General features: G+C 42.1%; 2 pseudogenes; one reads left to right on the top strand and one right to left on the bottom strand.

Annotated features, from left to right (window-relative positions):
- Positions 1 to 10,271: 10,271 nt before the first annotated feature.
- On the bottom strand, positions 10,272 to 12,518 carry LOC142243753 (myosin-binding protein C, cardiac-type-like; annotated as a pseudogene).
- An 88-nt stretch (positions 12,519 to 12,606) lies between these two features.
- On the top strand, positions 12,607 to 18,234 carry LOC142243752 (myosin-binding protein C, cardiac-type pseudogene; annotated as a pseudogene).
- Positions 18,235 to 19,644: the final 1,410 nt, after the last annotated feature.

Raw genomic sequence — 19,644 nt, 5'->3', positions numbered from 1 at the left:
TCATTATGCTCATTACATGTTCACTGCACTGACAGCTGAACCGGAAGTAACAGCAGGGCCGGAGACAGCAGTGAATGAGACAGGTAAGTATACCAGCTTATGCTTTCCATTTGCTATCCGGATGTCACATGGATAGCACAGGGACAGCACACGGAAAACACACACATGGACACAGTTACGCACCTTCACCACGGACCGTGCAAAACATTAGTGTTTTGCATGGATGTGTGAAGGAGGCCTTGAATGGCATGGACACCTATGGGGTATGTGCTGTTATTATTTGCTACTAACATTTCGGCATCAAAAACATGTGCTGCATAAAAAATGGGAATTTTTGTTGCTTTTTTGTGTGATTTTTTTCTGATTCTTTAGAATAGGTGAAAAATTCTGTACAAATGCTGAAAAAATTGACATGCTGCAGACCTGAAACTGCTTCAAATCCGCATTGGAAAAATAGCATGAGCTCTGATTTTTATCAGTTTTAAAATGCACTAGCCAGATAAAAGACATACTGTATATAGCGAAATGCTAGAAAATGTTTCATGAAGACAATTTGGAATGTTGCTTAATTTTGAATATATGAAGCAGATAAATAATAAAACAATCTGTGTGATGGTGAACATTGCCTTTTGATTCAACAAATAATACAGATTAATAATTACTAATACTAATTTCTCAAGATATAGCATTCAACTTTGCTCTTTTGATACAGAGCTCCTAATCCTTTGCATCAGCATAGGGAAAAAATTTAATTCTGTCTACCTTTAACCACCACTAGAGGGAGCTTAGGAGCAAACTGTATACTGTTTTAGAATGGAGTTGCTGGTAAGCTTATATGGCAGTCATGAGCAAATATATTAAGCCTCGTTTTATTTTATTGAATTTGCTCATAATTGTTTAATTGATCCAAGTCATGAATTGTACAACAGTTTTGACAAACATCCCTCCTTTGATATAAATGGCATGAGCTGCTGAACCCAGTGATTGGCTGCAGCGGTCAACTGTACTTGTGATGTCACCTCTGCAGGCTGTAAACAATCACTGGGAGTAGAGTCAGAGAGACAGTTCTGGAGAAGAGGTTGGTGGTAAGTAAAGCTTTCTCTCTTATTATTAGGCTCTGGAAGCCTATGGGTTAGAAAAGTCGAATCCTGGAAACCCCTTAATCTGTGTATAGGATCTAGTGACAATTTATTAATCCTCTCCTTCTTTTACATTGGTATAAGTTCAGTTCTAAAAAATGTGTATTGTAATTGTTGCAAATGTGCAGCGGACATCAATAATTGCTGTGCCTCAAGTCTCAGTCTCACAGTGCATTTTTTATGTGTTTCATGATGCAGACTTGGTGCAGATTTTGACACAAATCTGCATGTTTATCTTTATTCCAGCTATGCCAGCAAAGTCAATAAGAATTCTGAATTACTGTGCACACATTGCTTATGTTTTTCTTGCAGATTTGGTGTGGAAAATAATCTGCAGCATGTCAATTTAGGCAAGAAAGTGAAAGAACTGGGAGCGCAGGTGGTCCTTCTCATCCATCCTCCCAGTAGATGGTAATGGAACAAGGAGGTGGAACAAGATTCTACAGGTGAACAACTGGCTACATCAATGGTGCCGTCAACAAGGATTTGGATTTCTGGATCATGGAGTAAATTACCTGTATGATGGACTACTTGCTATAGATGGGCTGCACCTTACCAAGACTGGAAAACACATTTGGAAATCGCCTTGCTACGCTCATCAAGAGAGCTTTAAACTAGAAAAGTATGGAAAGGGAAGAAAAAATCCAGGGAAAGTCATACAGGTGAGAAATAGTATTGAAAACTTTGCTGTTAGAAATGGAAAGGAAGAACTAAGACAAAAAAAATCAGAATAATGAAAATATGGGGGAATGTAAAAACAATCACAAACTAAAATGTTTTTATACAGAACATGGGCATCAAACAAGGAGAATTGGAGTTACTAACTCAGGAAAAGAAATATGATGTCATTGGCTTCACTGAAACTTGGTGGAAAGATACACATGACTGGAATACAAGGCTAGAAGGATACAACTTATTTGCAAGAAACAGACATAATAAACGAGGAGGAGGTGTTGCATTGTATGTTAGAAAATCAAATATCTCTACAGAGATTGAAGCTTCAGAGACTGGGAGTTCTGTAGAAGTTGTTTGGGTAGAATACAAGGAGAAAACAAGGGAAAGAACACCATTGTAGGCATGTACTACAGGCCGCCTCAACAAGTGGAGAATATGGACAAACTCTTTATACATCAGATGATCAACTTCTCAAAAAAGTATGATGTTGTGATCATGGGAGATTTCAACTATCTAGACATTTGTTGGGAATCTCCATCAGGCAAAAGTAACAGTTCCAACAAATTCTTATCCTCTGTTGCTGACAACTTTATCTTCCAAAAGGTAGAGGAGAAAACAAGGGGATCTGCTACCTTGGATTTAATCCTTACAAACAGGGAGGAAATGGTTGAGGAGGTAAGGGTGGCTGGGATCCTGGGAAGCAGTGACCATGCTATCATAGAGTTTTAGATAACTAGAGGTGGAAGACCGGTGAAAACTCGGACTTCAAGGCTGGATTTCAGAAAGGCAGATTTTAAGGGACTCAGAAAGAGGATAGCAGGGATTCAATGGCCTTATGTCCTTAAGAACAGAAATGTCCAGGAAGGATGGGACATCTTGAAAAATGAGATTCTCAAAGCGCAAATCGTTAACAATCACTAAAAGAGGGAAGAATAAGAAAAATTTAAGGAAATGAGGATTATTTATTATTTATTATTATAGGATGGATGAACACAGAACTTAAACACATGCTAAAAAGCAAGAAAGAAATGTTTATCAAATTGAAAGAGGGAGGCATATCTAAAGAAGAATATAACACAGTCTGCAAAACCTGCAGGGCACGCATCAGATTAGCCAAAGCTGATAATGAAATAAGGCTTGCAAGAGATGTCAAAAGCAATAAAAAAGTATTTTGGAGTTATGTCAAAAATAAAAGTCAAAGATGTTATAGGAATTTTACAGGATGAAAATGGTGAAGTTGTAAAAAATGATCTTGAGAAGGCCGAACTTTTAAATTCCTATTTTGCATCTGTTTTCTCTGAAAAAGTAAATAATAAATCAACTGATCTTCCCCGTTCTCTTGTAGGATTAGAAGAATCCAGGCCATCAATAAATAAAGAGATAGTGAGGGAATACGTAGCTAACATTAATGAATTCAAGTCCCCAGGACCAGATGAATTACACCCCAGAGTACTAAAAGAGTTAGCAGAGGAAATATTAGAACCACTCTTCATAATGTTTGAAAATTCTTGGAGAACATGAGAAGTTTCAGAAAACTGGAGAAGAGCAAATTTTGTCCCTATCTTCAAAAAGGGGAAGATGGTGGACCCAGGGAACTATAGGCCTGTGAGCCTGACTTTCATACTAGGAAAGATCTTTGAACAAATTATTAAACAACATTTATGCAAGTACCTGGATGAGAATGAAGTGATTAAGCAGAGCCAGCATGGGTTTGTAACTAATAAGTCATGTCTGACTAATTAAATTTCCTTCTATGACAAAATCACTGACTGGGTGGATCAGGGAAATGCAGTAGATATAGTATATCTTGACTTCAGCAAAGCATTTAACAAAGTATCTCATACAATCCTTATTGAAAAAATGACCAAGTGTGGAATGGACATGGCAACTGTTAGATGGATTCGTAACTGGCTTAGCGATCGGAGTCAAAGAGTGGTCATAAATGGCTGCACATCCAGTTGGAAGACTATCTCAAGTGGGGTACCACAGGGTTCTGTCCTGGGGCCCATGTTGTTCAACATCTTTATCAATGATTTAGATGAAGGAATTAAGTGTAAATTCACTAAATTTGCTGATGACACAAAGCTAGGAGGAATAGCTAATACTATAGAAGAGAGAGAGAGGATTCAACAAGATCTAAACAAGCTTGAACAGTGGGCAGCAACTAACAGAATGGTTTTTAACAGGGAGAAATGCAAAGTTATACATCTTGGCAAGAATAGTGAAAAGAGCATATACAGCATGGGAGGAATAGAGCTATCCAATGCCATGTGTGACAAAGACTTAGGTATACTTATAGATCACACACACTGAACATGAGTCAACAGTGTGATGCAGCATCAAAAAAGGCAAACACCATTCTAGGATGTATTAACAGAAGCACACAGTCTAGATCACGTGAAGTAATTATCCCCCTTTACTCCTCTTTGGTCAGAGCTCATCTGGAATATTGTGTTCAGTTCTGGGCACCACATTTTAAAAAAGACATCAACAAACTGAAGGAAGTTCAGAGAAGAGTGACCTGAATGGTGACTAGTCTGCAAACCATGTCATATGAAGAATGGTTACAGGATTTAGGATTGTTTAGCTTGCAAAAGAGAAGACTGAGAGAAGACCTAATAGCTGTCTACAAATATCTTAAAGGCTGTCACACTGTAGAGTGATCAGTTTTATTCTCATTTTCACAAGGAAAGACTAGAAACAATGGGATGAAACTGATGGGGAGGAGACACAGATTAGATATTAGAAAACAAATTTTGACAGTGAGGGTGATCAACGAGTGGAACAGGCTGCCACGAAAGGTGGTGAGTTCTCCTTCAATGGAAGTCTTTAAAAAGAGGTTGGACAGACATGTGTCTGGGATGATTTAGTGAATCCTGCTTTGAGCAGGGGGTTGGACTAGATGACCCAGGAGGTCCATTCCAACTCTACCATTCTATGATTCTATGACTCTATGAATTGTTGGTGCTTCTGAACCTCTCTTTGAGCCCCTCTATCCATTTACTTCTATAAGAAAAACACATGACACAATGACGCTCCAAAAACATGAATTTTTTTGTGCGTTTTCTGCAAGAAGGTACAGATTTGATGCAGCAAATTTCTGCATCAAATCTGCAACGTGCACACGTAACCTTAACATGGCACTCTCAAGACTTTTTTTTATTTACTCACCCTATCTAAATGTGTATGTAATGAAGTGTAAGTGCAATAAAACACTTCTTGATTGCCATCTTTGCAGATTTCCAATGCCACTATGGTCCTCTACTCACTCATGACTGAAGTTCCGACTCTCCATATCACACTGGGGTATGTGTGTGAACCACAAAGCACTTTCACAACAAGATTACATAGGTTTACATACATTCTAAAAGTGACTTTTCCTTACATATAAACTCCACTGTGATCCAGTGAGTCAGAATTTCAGTAGAGGATCAAAGCTGGAAACTGGGGAAGATGGTGATCACACTTAGGTCGGAGTCACTCATGCGAGTGACTCACACAAGTGTCACATCGCATCATCCAGTGTGGCCGAACACTCTCCTGACTGGAGTGGGTCAGCTGCATGTATTTCTATGCAGCTGAGATGTTCGTGTCTGGAGAACATCAAGCCGTGCTGGGTGATGTGATGTGAGACTCGCACAAGTCACTCGCAAGTGTGACTCTGGCTTTACACTACATTATAATCACATTCAGACAAGTTTAGACAATAAAATAAGTTCTTTGAACTGCCTCTTTAAGAGCAAACTATGTATGATATGAAAACTCTGTATCTCCAGTATACACGAGGGTGTTTGGTTTGGGAGAGAAACAAAGCATCTATGTTTGAGAATAGGAAGGTGCAACTGTCATTACTACTTATACAGAGCATTCATCAGCTGCACCTTACTGAGAGACTTATACATATTGATGCCCACAAAATAACCTCAGGCCTTCTTTTAGAGAAACTATGTCATTTTCAAAGGATATGTGTCCTTAGATCTGGATTTGTAGAGTGTTGGCAATTTCTTAAGCTCCCATTGAGCTTTTGATAATGCAAATAAAGCATTTTTTTTTTGGTCATATGGCACATGTAGTAATCTAAATTCCAAATACTGTGAATAAACATTGTGTGTGTGAAGGTCCTGGAGCATCTTGTCTGTATACACTTCTTTTGATAAGTCCAAACAATTCTGTTTACATATCCCACATCTACATCACAATAATGTATCAAACTTAAATTACACTAGTGATTTTTATTGAAATAATCACACTTATTTTGGTTATGTATAGGGATGAGTGGACACGTAGAAGTTTGTGTTCGCTGGGTTTGGCCAGACTTTAGATAAAAGTTCAGTTTGGTGCCCGGACTTGAACAAAGGACCACAAACCCCATATAAGTCAATGGGGACCTGAACTTTGGTACTGTAAAATGGTCATAGTAAGGGCTAGGGGACTGCAAATGGAAGTAAAATGGGGGTAAGAGCAGAACAATTGCCATGCAAACAAATGTTGATAGGGAATAAATAAAAATGTATTTTTGATAACCAGCCAAGGTAATGCAGACAGCTGGAGGCTCTATTATCAGGCTGAGAGGGCCCCTGGCTATGTGGCCCATTCCAGCCTAAAAATAGCAACCCCCCAGGCATCCCAAAAGTGTTGCATCCATAAGATGTGTCAATTCTGGCACTTTGCCCGATTCTTCCTGATAGCCCTGGTATGGTGGCAATTGGGGTAATACTTTTGGGGTTGATGTCAGCTGTGAATTGACAGCTGGCATAAAACCCAGGGGTTAGTAATGGAGAGGCATTTAAAAGACACCCCCAAATATATATACGAGGATTGGGACATATTTCCCAGGATGGGGATATACAAACTAGGATGGGAACATATATACTAGGAGGTGCCAAGGATGGGTACATATACTAGGAAGGAAAATATTTCCCAGTATGGGAACATATATACCAAGTTACGCCCGAGGATGAAGACATATATACCAGGATGTAGACATAATATACCAGGATGGTGCCCATAATGGTGACATATATATCAGGATTCGGCCCAAGGTGAGGACATATATATCAGGATGGGGACATGTATACTAGGATGGGGACATATATACTAGGATGGGGACATGTATACCAGAATGGGGGCATACAGTTAGGTCCAGAAATATTTGGACAGTGACACAAGTTTTGTTATTTTAGCTGTTTACAAAAACATGTTCAGAAATACAATTATATATATAATATGGGCTGAAAGTGCACACTCCCAGCTGCAATATGAGAGTTTTCACATCCAAATCGGAGAAAGGGTTTAGGAATCATAGCTCTGTAATGCATAGCCTCCTCTTTTTAAAGGGACCAAAAGTAATTGGACAAGGGACTCTAAGGGCTGCAATTAACTCTGAAGGCGTCTCCCTCGTTAACCTGTAATCAATGAAGTAGTTAAAAGGTCTGGGGTTGATTACAGGTGTGTGGTTTTGCATTTGGAAGCTGTTGCTGTGACCAGACAACATGCGGTCTAAGGAACTCTCAATTGAGGTGAGCTTGGGAACTCAAAAAGGCCTGGGCGTCCACGGTTGACAACAGTGGTGGATGATCGCCGCATACTTTCTTTGGTGAAGAAGAACCCGTTCACAACATCAACTGAAGTCCAGAACACTCTCAGTGAAGTAGGTGTATCTGTCTCTAAGTCAACAGTAAAGAGAAGACTCCATGAAAGTAAATACAAAGGGTTCACATCTAGATGCAAACCATTCATCAATTCCAAAAATAGACAGGCCAGAGTTAAATTTGCTGAAAAACACCTCATGAAGCCAGCTCAGTTCTGGAAAAGTATTCTATGGACAGATGAGACAAAGATCAACCTGTACCAGAATGATGGGAAGAAAAACGTTTGGAGAAGAAAGGGAACGGCACATGATCCAAGGCATACCACATCCTCTGTAAAACATGGTGGAGGCAACGTGATGGCATGGGCATGCATGGCTTTCAATGGCACTGGGTCACTTGTGTTTATTGATGACATAACAGCAGACAAGAGTAGCCAGATGAATTCTGAAGTGTACCGAGATATACTTTCAGCCCAGATTCAGCCAAATGCCGCAAAGTTGATCGGACGGCGCTTCATAGTACAGATGGACAATGACCCCAAGCATACAGCCAAAGCTACCCAGGAGATCATGAGTGCAAAAAAGTGGAACATTCTGCAATGGCCAAGTCAATCATCAGATCTTAACCCAATTGAGCATGCATTTCACTTGCTCAAATCCAGACTTAAGACGGAAAGACCCACAAACAAGCAAGACCTGAAGGCTGCGGCTGTAAAGGCCTGGCAAAGCATTAAGAAGGAGGAAACCCAGCGTTTGGTGATGTCCATGGGTTCCAGACTTAAGGCAGTGATTGCCTCCAAAGGATTTGCAACAAAATATTGAAAATAAAAATATTTTGTTTGGGTTTGGTTTATTTGTCCAATTACTTTTGACCTCCTAAAATGTGGAGTGTTTGTAAAGAAATGTGTACAATTCCTACAATTTCTATCAGATATTTTTGTTCAAACCTTCAAATTAAACGTTACAATCTGCACTTGAATTCTGTTGTAGAGGTTTCATTTCAAATCCAATGTGGTGGCATGCAGAGCCCAACTCGCGAAAATTGTGTCACTGTCCAAATATTTCTGGACCTAACTGTATATACCAGAATGGGACCTAGGATGGGAACATGTCTACCAGAATGAGGGACATATTTACCAGGATGCAAACATTTTTACGAGGACGGTGGACACATTTACCAGGATTGGGGAATATATAACAGGAAGGGAGACATTTACTAGGATAGGGGGCATATAAACCAGAATGAGGAACGTATCTACCACGATGGGGGATGTATTTACCAGGATGGGGAACATATTTACCAGGATGGGCCCTGATTGTGGGACATTTACCAGGATTGGTGACATATATACCAGGATTGGGGACATATTTACCAGGAAGAAGCCCAGGATGGGTTACATTACAACAGGATTACTACATAATAAAAAAACAAAAAAGTGAGCCGGAGTATGAGTTGGTGTACATGTAACTTGTAATCTAATGTTCACACTGGCCATAAGACATAAAAAAAGCAAAGAAGAAAATAATATGAACATATACCGTGCTGTAACTAAATAAAAATATAATGCATATAAATGAAGATAGGATACTTAGTAAACACTATTTTCATCAAAAAAGCATAAAATCATCCCACCACGACTAGTGATGAGCGGACTTGCAGATAAGTGGGACCCACTTTTTGTTATCTGGTTGTCTAAATCCAGTTCCAGGCCGGATGCTGGTCCCGATATAAGTCTATGGGGAGCAGAATCTGGTGATTAAAAATGTTGGTAGAAGCAATAGAGGGATAGGAGCAAGCGCGCTCTACTTACCGAGGCCCTGTTACGGCTGTACACTGCTTCCAGGCCGTCCATTCAGTTCCGGGACCGCGTATTAGCCTTCATTGCATATGCACAGCTTTCCCTGCCCACCGGCGTCTGTGATTGGTTGCAGTCATATGCGCCCCCATGCTGAGTGACAGCATGTCTGATGCTTCCAGTAACAGATCCGCACTGCGGGTCTATCGTGCAGTAAAAATAAATAAATAAAATTGGCGTAGGGTCCTCCCATATTATAATACCCAGCACAGATAAAGTATATGGCTACAGGCTGCAGCCTCCAGCTGTGTGCTTATCTTGGCTATGTATCAAAATAAGAGGAATCGCATGCGGCTTTTTTTTTTAATTAATGCAGGCAGACACTTTCACACAGGCTGGGGGCCCGTCTGACTGCAACCATTCACAGACGCCAGGATGGCTGGTAGGTGGAGAAAGCAGTGCATATGCAATGAAGGTAATGAGCTGCCCTGGAAGTGAATGGGCGACTGCAGGAGAAGCTACAGTTGGAGGCTCAGTAAATATGAAGAGCTTGCTTCATTCTTATTTTCTTTATTTTTCCTGTATTTTTTGTTTATTTCCTGAGTTGTTGGATGCAGATCAACACCCAGTATCCCGGTTACTCGAGTTTGAAACCGTGCGGATCCAGACTTTTACAGTCCAGGTCCGCCCATCACTACTAGTTACACATCTGCTGGTAGATCTGTAAAAGTCTCAAGTCTATACGTTCAGCATCTAGTTTGTCTACAGTGCCCTATATGTGCCTAGTCGCCACAAATAATATCACACAATTAAATATTGCCATCTGTATAACATGTATTGTAAGACTTAGTGAGAGTTTTGGTTTCTCTGCTGCTCACAACAGAACACACATTTACATACACTCCCCTAGTGGGGTCGTCACTTGAGAAAAAAACAACTCTTGAGTAATGAGCCCTAAAAGGAGAAAGGGGAAGAGCTGAGTTGCGAGAAAAATTTGAGTTGTGGCAGTTGGTCGACGTGTGAGGTGAAGTGAGGAGTGTACTGAGGAGAGGTCCTGTACTGAGGTGATTCCTAGAAATCTGGTGGTAGCCAGATCTTTGGTCATTGCATGATCTCCCGGATGCTGACGTGCTCTTTCATGGTGCACGGCTTGATGGCTCCTGCCAGGTTCATTGCTTTGACCCAGAAGAAAAGTCTCTCTTCAGTAGGGAGAATCGGATCAGACATGATGTCCTTTCGGGTAGGCCTTGCAGTGCGGGGACCCAGTCGGAAGATCCTTCCTTGCAGTACTCCATGATGTATCCATCCAGTCCTCTGGCACCGATCCTCTCAGGAGACCTCCATTTCAGGGTGTAATGCTGGTTTCGCTCACGTCCTCCACCGTCAGTGCAGTCGGTTCACTTGTACGAGCAATGGGCACGAAGAACTGAGACGTGTGGCTGGGGCGAGACATGCCAATAACATTTACAGAGTAGATCCTCATCTCATACATCAGGCCTTCAGTCATTCGCTTAGACTCGAAGGTCAGCTCTTTCACCAAGTCGTAGTTCAGCTGCATCCAGCAGTAACTCTTCTTCCTCTCCAAGATGTAACCCGTGATCAGCATGCCGCCATTATACTTTCGTGCCTCCCATTGAACAGTGCAGAAATCTTCTCCAATGTTCAGGATCTTGAGGGCCTTGGGGGGGATCTGGTACCTCAATAACCTTCACATTAATGGTGGCCTTGTCCTTTCCGGCTTGATTCTGCACCAGGACTGTGTATGAGTCCTGATCTGACTTCTTTGCCCCCTCAATGATGAACACACATTGGTCCGGGTGGTTTTCTACATGGACTCTGTCATCAACTTCTGAAATAAGATTATTGCCCTTGCTCCATATCACTGTTGGTGCCGGATCTCCAGTGATGGGAACATCCAGATGCAGCTTATTCCCAGCAACAACAATGATGGTGTCAGCGTTACTGGACATACAATCCAGCTTAATCTTTGAACAAAGTCAATTTTAATCTCCATAAAGTGCCATTTTGCAGAAAGGTTGGAAGCAAATACATTAGGAATGAAGGAATAGTCTCCTTCATCGGATGGTATCACATAATCGATGGTCAGCTTGTGACCTCTTCCAATGTGAGTGATTTTGATCCTGTCGTTGGGAACCACCTTTTTTCCATTCTTCACCCATATTCACATAACCATCATGTCTGTTACCTCACACTTGAATACAGCCTACTCCTTGGCCTTCACCGTTAGGTCAGCGACACCTTGCAGAATTTCCAACTGTTTTTCTTGAACCATCAGCTCCACTACGGACTCTCCTCCTTTGGTCTTCACGGTGTAGTTACCACTGTCCTCTATGGTTGTCTCATTTACAATGAGGAAATGCTTATTCCCATCCTTCTTGAAGTGATATTTAAAGGTTTCCTCTCTGGTCAGTTCTACTTCATCCTTCTCCCATTATACTTGTGCTCCTTTCTCTGACACTTCATATTCAAACTCCACTCTTTCTCCGACCATCACCGCTTGATCTTCCAGAGGACGCAGGATCAGCACCGGAGGCTCTCTTACGAAGAGCTCGGTGAATCATTTTTCCTCTCCTATCACACAGGTGTATGTGGTGTAATCTTCCAGCGAGCAGTTGTTAATGGTCAAGATCCTTTTATTCCCAATGCTCTCAAACATGTATTCGGTAGTAACGCGGAGCTCCTGACCATTCTTCAGCCATTTCACCTCTGCATCAGGATTCGACAGTTCTACAACCAGCTTCATCTTCTGGCCTTTATCCACTTGGTAAGCAGGATCCAACTTTTTCAGGAAAGTTTCACTCTTCTCCTCTTTCTTCATCTTCAGACGTTTTAGGAGCCCCCGAAGATCGGTGATACCATACTGGAAGGCGATCTTCTCATACTCGGAAGGAGGTGCTTTACGAAGGATGTCCAAAACATCTATGTCTGGTCCAGTCTTCTGCTTTGCCTCCTTACTTTTCTTCAAAAGAGCGCTGAAGTCCAGTTCTCTGGCTTCTTTTGCCCCATCTCCAGTGCGTTTGAATGCAGAGCGAATATTGATATCTCCGGTATTGTTCACTTTCAGGTTGAAGTTGCAGCTGTCAAATTTGTCTTTACTCGAGACCTCGCAGCAGTATCTTCCGGCGTACGTAGTCTTGGTCTTAATGATTTTGATCTCGAAAGTGTAAATCCCCACTATTACAATCCGCCATATTGTGCTAACACATCACCGCCGCCTTCCACAGAGAAACACTGACTGCGTCACGAACAGGATCCTACGCGCAAAAAAGATCTGCAGCAGCTGGAGTGGTGAGTCATATCGCTGCAGGGGTTAATAAGTGTAGAAATGTCTAATCCCAATAACCCTCAGGGGCCCGCAGTTGTGGCTCCCATATTGCCACTAACGATGCCTTATATACCAGGCGCTGTGTGGCTGCCACAATATACAGGAGAATCTTACACATTAAATGACTTCAAGGAGAAAGGGGAGGAGCTTAGTTGTGAGGTAAATTTGAGTCAGTGGCAGTTAGTCGTCATGTGAGGTGACCTTCCAGTATGGTATCACCAATCTTCGGGGGCTCCTAAAACATCTGAAGAAGATGAAAAAAGAGGAGAAGAAGAGTGAGGCTTTCCTGAAGAAGTTGGATCCTGCTTACCAAGTGGACAAAGGCCAGAAGGTGAAGCTGGTTGTAAAAGTGTTGAATCCTGATGCAGAGGAGAAATGACTGAAGAACGGTCAGGAGCTCCATGTTACTGGAAGCAAATACATATTTGAGAGCATTCGGAATAAAAGGATTTTGACCATTAACAACTGCTCGCTGGAAGATGACGCCGCATACACCTGTGTGATAGGAGAGGAGAAATGCTTCACCTAGCTTTTCGTAAGAGAGCCTCTGGTTCTGATCCTGCATCCTCTGGAAGATCAAGCGGTGATGGTCGGAGAAAGAGTGGAGTTTGAATGTGAAGTGTCAGAGGAAGGAGCACAAGTAAAATGGGAGAAGGATGGAGTAGAACTGAAAAGAGAGGAAACCTTTAAATATCATTTCAAGAAGGATGGGAAGAAGCATTTCCTCATTGTAAATGAGATGACCGTAGAGGACAGTGGTTACTACACCATGAAGACCAACGAAGGAGAGTCCGTGGCGGAGCTGATGGTTCAAGAAAAACAGTTGGAAATTCTGCAAGGTATCGCTGACCTAACGGTGAAGGCCAAGGAGCAGGCTGTATTCAAGTGTGAGGTAAAGACGAGATGGTTATGGGAATATGGGTGAAGAATGGAAAAAAGGTGGTTCCCAACGACAGGATTAAAATCACTCACATTGGAAGAGTTCACAAGCTGACCATCGATGATGTGATACTATCCAATGAAGGAGACTATTCCTTCATTCCCAATGGATTTGCTTCCAAACCTTTCTGCAAAATGGCATATTATGGAGATTAAAATTGACTTTGTTCCCAGAGGAGAGCCTCCAAAGATTAAGCTGGATTGTATTTCCGGTAACGCTGACACCATCATTGTCGTTGCTGGGAATAAGCTGCGTCTTGACGTTCCCATTACCGGAGATCCGGCACCAACAGTGATATGGAGCAAGGGCAGTAATCTTATTTCAGAAGCTGATGGCAGAGTCCATGTAGAAAACCACCCAGACCACTGTGTGTTCATCATTGAGGGGGCAGACAAGTCAGATCAGGGCTCATACACAGTCCTGGTGCAGAATCCAGCCAGACAGGACAAGACCACAATTAATGTGAAGGTTATTGAGGTACCAGATCCCCTCAAGGCCCTCAAGATCCTGAACATTTGAGAAGATTCTGCACCATTCAATGGAAGGCACGAAAGTACACCATGTTCCAAATTATTAGGCAAATTGAATTTACGTGTTTTAACGATTGTTTATTTTTTTTTTCAATGAAACTCATCGATGGTATTGTGTCTCAGGGTTCTTTGGATCACTGAAATCAATTTCAGACACCTGTGATAATTAGTTTGCCAAGTGAACCCAATAAAAGGAAAACTGGATGTTCCACAATATTAAACAGGCCACAGTTTTCAAGTAACATGGTAAAGAAAAAGGATCTCTCTGCTGCCGAAAAGCATCAAATAGTGCAATGCCTTGGACAAGGGATGAAAACATTAGATATTTCACGAAAACTTAAGCGGATCATCATACTGTGAAGAGATTTGTGGCTGATTCAGAGCACATACGTGTTCATGCTGATAAAGGCAGAATGAGGAATGTTTCTGCCAGGCAAGTTCATCGGATTAAGAGCAGCTGCTAAAAAGCCATTACAAACCAGCAAACAGATATGTGAAGATGCTGGTGCCTCTGGAGTTCCTCGAACCTCAAGGTGTAGAATCCTTCAAAGGCTTGCTGTGGTGCATAAACCTACTATTCGGCCACCCCTAACCAGTGCTCACAAGCAGAAACGGTTGCAGTGGACCCAGATATACATGAAGACTAATTTTCAAACAGTCTTGTTTACTGATGGGTGTTGAGCAACCCTGGATGGCCCAAATGAATGGAGTAGTGGATGGTTGGCGGATGGCCACCATGTCCCAACAAGGCTGCGACGTCAGCAACGAGGTGGAGGAGTCATGTTTTGGGACGGAATTATGGGGAGACATTTGGTAGGCCCCTTTAGGGTTCCTGAAGGTGTGAAAATGACCTCTGCAAAGTATATAGAGTTTCTGACTGACAACTTTCTTCCATGGTACAAAAAGCAGAAACATGCCTTCAGGAGCAAAATCATCTTCATGCATGACAATGCACCATCTCATGCTGCAAAGAATACCTCTGTGTCATTGGCTGCTATGGGCATAAAAGGAGATAAACTTATGGTGTGGCCACCATCTTCCTCTGACCTCAACCGTATAGAGAACCTTTGGCATATCATCAAGCAAAAGATCTATGAGGGTGGAAGGCAGTTGATATCAAAACAGCAACTCTGGGAGGCTATTTTGACATCATCCAAAGAAATTCAAGCAGAAACTCTCCAAAAACTCACAAGTGCAATGGATGCAAGAATTGTGAAGGTGATAACAAAGAAGGGTTCATATGTTAACATGTAACTTCGCCTGTTAGGATGTTTTGGATTTAAATAGCTTTTTATTTCAGTGAATGTGACCTCCTAATGCTGCAAATTCCAAATTCCAAAGATTACCGCACCCGCGGTAAAAAACCGCGGCAAACCACACCCAAAAACCGCATGAGGTTTGCCGCGGTTTGCTGCGGTTTTACCGCGGTATTGTTCGCTTTATTGCCGCGGTTTTGCCACGTGCGGGTTGGTATGTGCTTTATTGCATTCAATGCAATAAAGCACATTGAAAAAAAAAAGTCATTTCATTCTGAGATAGAGAAATAGACAGAAGAATAGATAGAAGAATAGATAGATAGACAGACAGAGGGATAGATAGAAGGATGATAGATAGATAGATAGATAGAGAGATAGATAGAGTCCCTGTGAGCATACTCTGCATTTCTCACGGTCGGCAGTGAGTTCACATTACCGGCCGTGGGAAATGCCCTGGAGTTACCTCTGCTGTCTCGCTGCGAGGCTGCATTCAGCGCTATGTCAGTCGCGGCTGGATGCAAGCATCGCAGGACGCCGGAGCTGTAGATTACGCCGGAGCTGTGGATTACGTCGGAGCTGTGGATTATGTCGGAGCTTTGTTTCAGGAGGGGTTAATAAAAGGGTGAACGAGGCTTATTTGTGTTTTATTTAAAATAAAGGATTTTTTCGGTGTGTTTTTTCACTTTACTTACGGGTTGATCATGTCAGCTGTCACATAGACGCTGCCATGATCAAGCCTGGAGTTAATGGCGGTGATCCGCCACCATTAACTCCTTGTATTACCTTGACTGCCACTGCTACACGGCAGCAAGAAGAGCCGGGGACACTCCGGTACTGCCGCATAATGCATGCAACAGTCCCGGGGCAGCTGCGGCTGATATTCTCGGCTGCGGGAGGGGGAGGGAGGCAGGGGACATTAACCCTGCCCCTCTCCCTCCCCAGCCTGAGAATACCGGGCCGCCGCTGTGTGCTTACCTCAGCTGGACGGTAAATATACAGCGGAGCCCACGTGTTTTGTTTTCTATATTTCCGTTTGCTTTCTATGTGTATCCTTTGTGTCTGGGTCTGTGTTCTATGTCTGTGATGTCTGTGTGTGTCTGTGATCTGTGTGTGTGTTTACTCTCTGCTCTGCTTCCTCTTCCTGTAATGACATCACTTCCCTGCAAAACCGCAGGCAAGCGATGTACATTACCAGAGGTAAACCGTGAAATACCGCAGGGAATAACGCAGGAAAACGCAGTGAACCGCACAGAATTTGCTTCCTGCGTTATTCCCTGTGGGATTTCACGATTACATTGGAGTCAATGGAGTGAAATCCCGCAGCGACGTGCGGAAAAGAATTGACATGCAATTGTTTTTGCTGCAGGAATCCCGCAGCAAAACATGCAGCTGTCAAAATCCGCCTAGTGCGCACAGGATTTTTTTTTCCCATAGGTTTTGCTGGTGATTCACTGCAGAGATGTTATGAACATTTTCTGCAGCGAAACATGCAGCAAATCCGCAGAAAATCCGTGGCAAAATCCGGTAAGTGCGAACAGGGCCTAACTCTTCTAGAAGTTTCTTGACTCACACGTGCCACTGTAATCCAAGGCAAATGTCACTGCCCCTTATAAAAAGGCTGCAGTCTCTCAGTTTTGTCACCAACCTTGAAGGCACCGATGACCTAGGGATTGATACCCTGACAAATGTAGCTGGCCTCTCCAGAGAAATCACCTCAGGACAGGACCTCTCCTAAGTACACTCCTCACTTCACATCACATATCGATCAATTGCCAGAACTAAAATTTTCCTAGCAACTAAGCTTCTCCCCTTTCTCCTTTTAGGGCTCATCACTCAAAAGTTGTTTTTCTCTCGAGTGACAGCCTCTCTAATGGAGTGTATGTAAATGTGTATTCTGTTGTGAGCAGCAGAGAATGCCAAACTCTCACTAAGGCTGCTTTCACACATCCGGTTTTTGCAGTGCAGCTCAATCCGGCTCAAAAACCTATGCAACGGATGCGGCGAAAAAACGGATCCGTTCCATGAGTTTTTCCATGCGGCCCGTCCATTTTTTGACGCTTGATACTGAGCATATGCAGTGCAAAAAACCGCATCCGGTGGCCGGATGAGGTTTTTGCCGCAGGACGCCGCATCCGGCATCCATAAGCTTGCATTGTAAATCACGCCGCATTGCGCCGGATCCGGCGCGATGCGGTTTTTTCACCGCACAAAAAACGTGCCAGGCAACGTTCCATCCAGCCACCGCATGGGCTAAATATGCCGCATCCGGCAAAAAACGGACGCAACGCAAGGCCATGCGGCACAGTACGGCGCTAATGCAATTCTATGCGGAAAAAACGCAACCGGCGGCAAAAAAAAAAAACGGTTGCGTTTTTTCTGCAAAGCGCCGTATTGTGCCGCTCAGCAAAAACCGGATGTGTGAAAGCAGCCTAAGTCTTACAATACATGTTATACAGATGGCAATGCACATTTAATTGTGTGATATTATTTGTGGCGACTAGTCACAGGGCGCCACATATACATCTCTGTTTATCTGTTCTAGTGATGGGACACGATATGTGACTGTTGGAGCTAATCAATAGCTGTAGTGGCAATGTGTCACAGCAGTAGTGGTCATATATCACATCAACACATCATATCTGGCAGCCCAGGGAAGAGCAGTCATGGGAGCAGAAGCATGCCAGTAAGGTAAGTAATAGTCATTTCGTTATTTCACTTAACCATTACAAGTTGATTTAAAAAAATAAATTATAGAGTAGGACAACCTTTAAACATTGAATCAATGTAAGAAATACCTGCAATGGAAAATGGTAGATATTTATCAAGACTGGTGAAAAGTGAAGCGGTGACCCATAGCAACCAATCAGAATACAAATTTCAATAAAAAAGATATAATTTGTTTTAGAGAAGGGAAAATAAATTTGTAGGACTCCAGGCCATCAGCAAGGTCAGTAAGCTGTGACCTTTGGGCAGGAACCCTGCGAGTCTCCTTACCTAATGGTATTCCCAGCTCTTATTTTGATCAGCCAGTCTGGCATGATGTCATCACTGCGGTGTGATGCATGTGATGTCATGTCACCCCAGCTAGAGTAAAAGAGGAAATGTGGATGACAGTAGGGAAGGAGATTCACCTGTCCCATGTCCAGCAGTCACAGATTACTGACATGGCCAATGAACTGGGGTCCTATGAATTGATTCTCCCATCTCTAAGTTAATTGATTGCTGTTTGCAAATCTTCTCCTTGGCACAAGTTTATATCAATGTCTCCCAATATTTTCTCCATAATTATTTTCCTGCCCAACAAGTCAATGACAATAGGTATATCCTGATGCCTGTCAGTCATGGAAGGAAGGTATAGATATAAAAAAAAAACATATATTAAACCTGTCTTACCATTCATCATTTCATTGTCAGAAAATTCTGTGGTCTCATCCACCCCAAGAAAGATGCCAACTGAAGCAACAACTGCTACAGGGTAAATGGTAACTGTGTAGCGCACATACTTTTCAAACATAAATGTTTCCAACAGGAACCTTGGAAAGAAAGATAATATAGAAGCACTGAAATATCACATAAAATAGATAAAAAGGATTTGTAGAACTATTAACAAGCTGCTGTTTTTTACAAATGAGCCCATTATTCACAAGATATAGCTCTATATGGCATTAATTCACTGGATCACCTGTAGGTTAATGCCAGAAGACATCAATCTATAAGGTTTTCCCATATACAGCGAGTGAAATAGTTATTCAACCTGTCACCAATTTTCTAAGTAAATATATTGCTAAGGTGCTGTTGACATGAATTTTCAGATGTCAGTAAAAACCCATATAATCCACACAGGCAAAGAAATCAAACTATAGATGGCCATTAATTGTTATGTGTAATGAGAAATGACACAGGAAAAAAGTGAGGTAGAAAAATCATGGACAGTCATGACACCAGCTGACATCTATCAGTAATTAGAAAGCAATCCGGCCACTTAAAGAAAAATAATATCAACTGGTGGCCTATAAAAAGGTTTCCCATTACCAAGGTGCCACACAAAAAAACATCTCATGATGGATAAACCAGTGAGCTGTATCAAGACCATCATAATCTTATTATTGAAAAACATACTGATGGCATTGATTACAGAATTGCGTAGCTGCTGAAGATTCAAGTGAGCACTGTTGGGGCCAAGATCCGGGAGTGTAAAGAACATAATTTCACTATAAACCTGCCATGACCAGGTTCTCCCCGCAAGATTTTAGACAGAGGAGGGTAAGCAAAATTTGGGTTTATGAAAATGTTTTCAAATCCAATCATTGATTTTTATGTTTTCTTATGTCCTGATTTTAAAAAAAACTGTTTATTTTTAACCATCAACTAT

The sequence above is a fragment of the Anomaloglossus baeobatrachus genome, chromosome 6 (assembly GCF_048569485.1).
Source record: "Anomaloglossus baeobatrachus isolate aAnoBae1 chromosome 6, aAnoBae1.hap1, whole genome shotgun sequence".
In the NCBI taxonomy this organism is placed as follows: Eukaryota; Metazoa; Chordata; class Amphibia; order Anura; family Aromobatidae; genus Anomaloglossus; species Anomaloglossus baeobatrachus.
The sequence above is the reverse complement of the archived record's forward strand: the minus strand, read 5'-3'. Positions and strand labels throughout refer to the sequence as shown.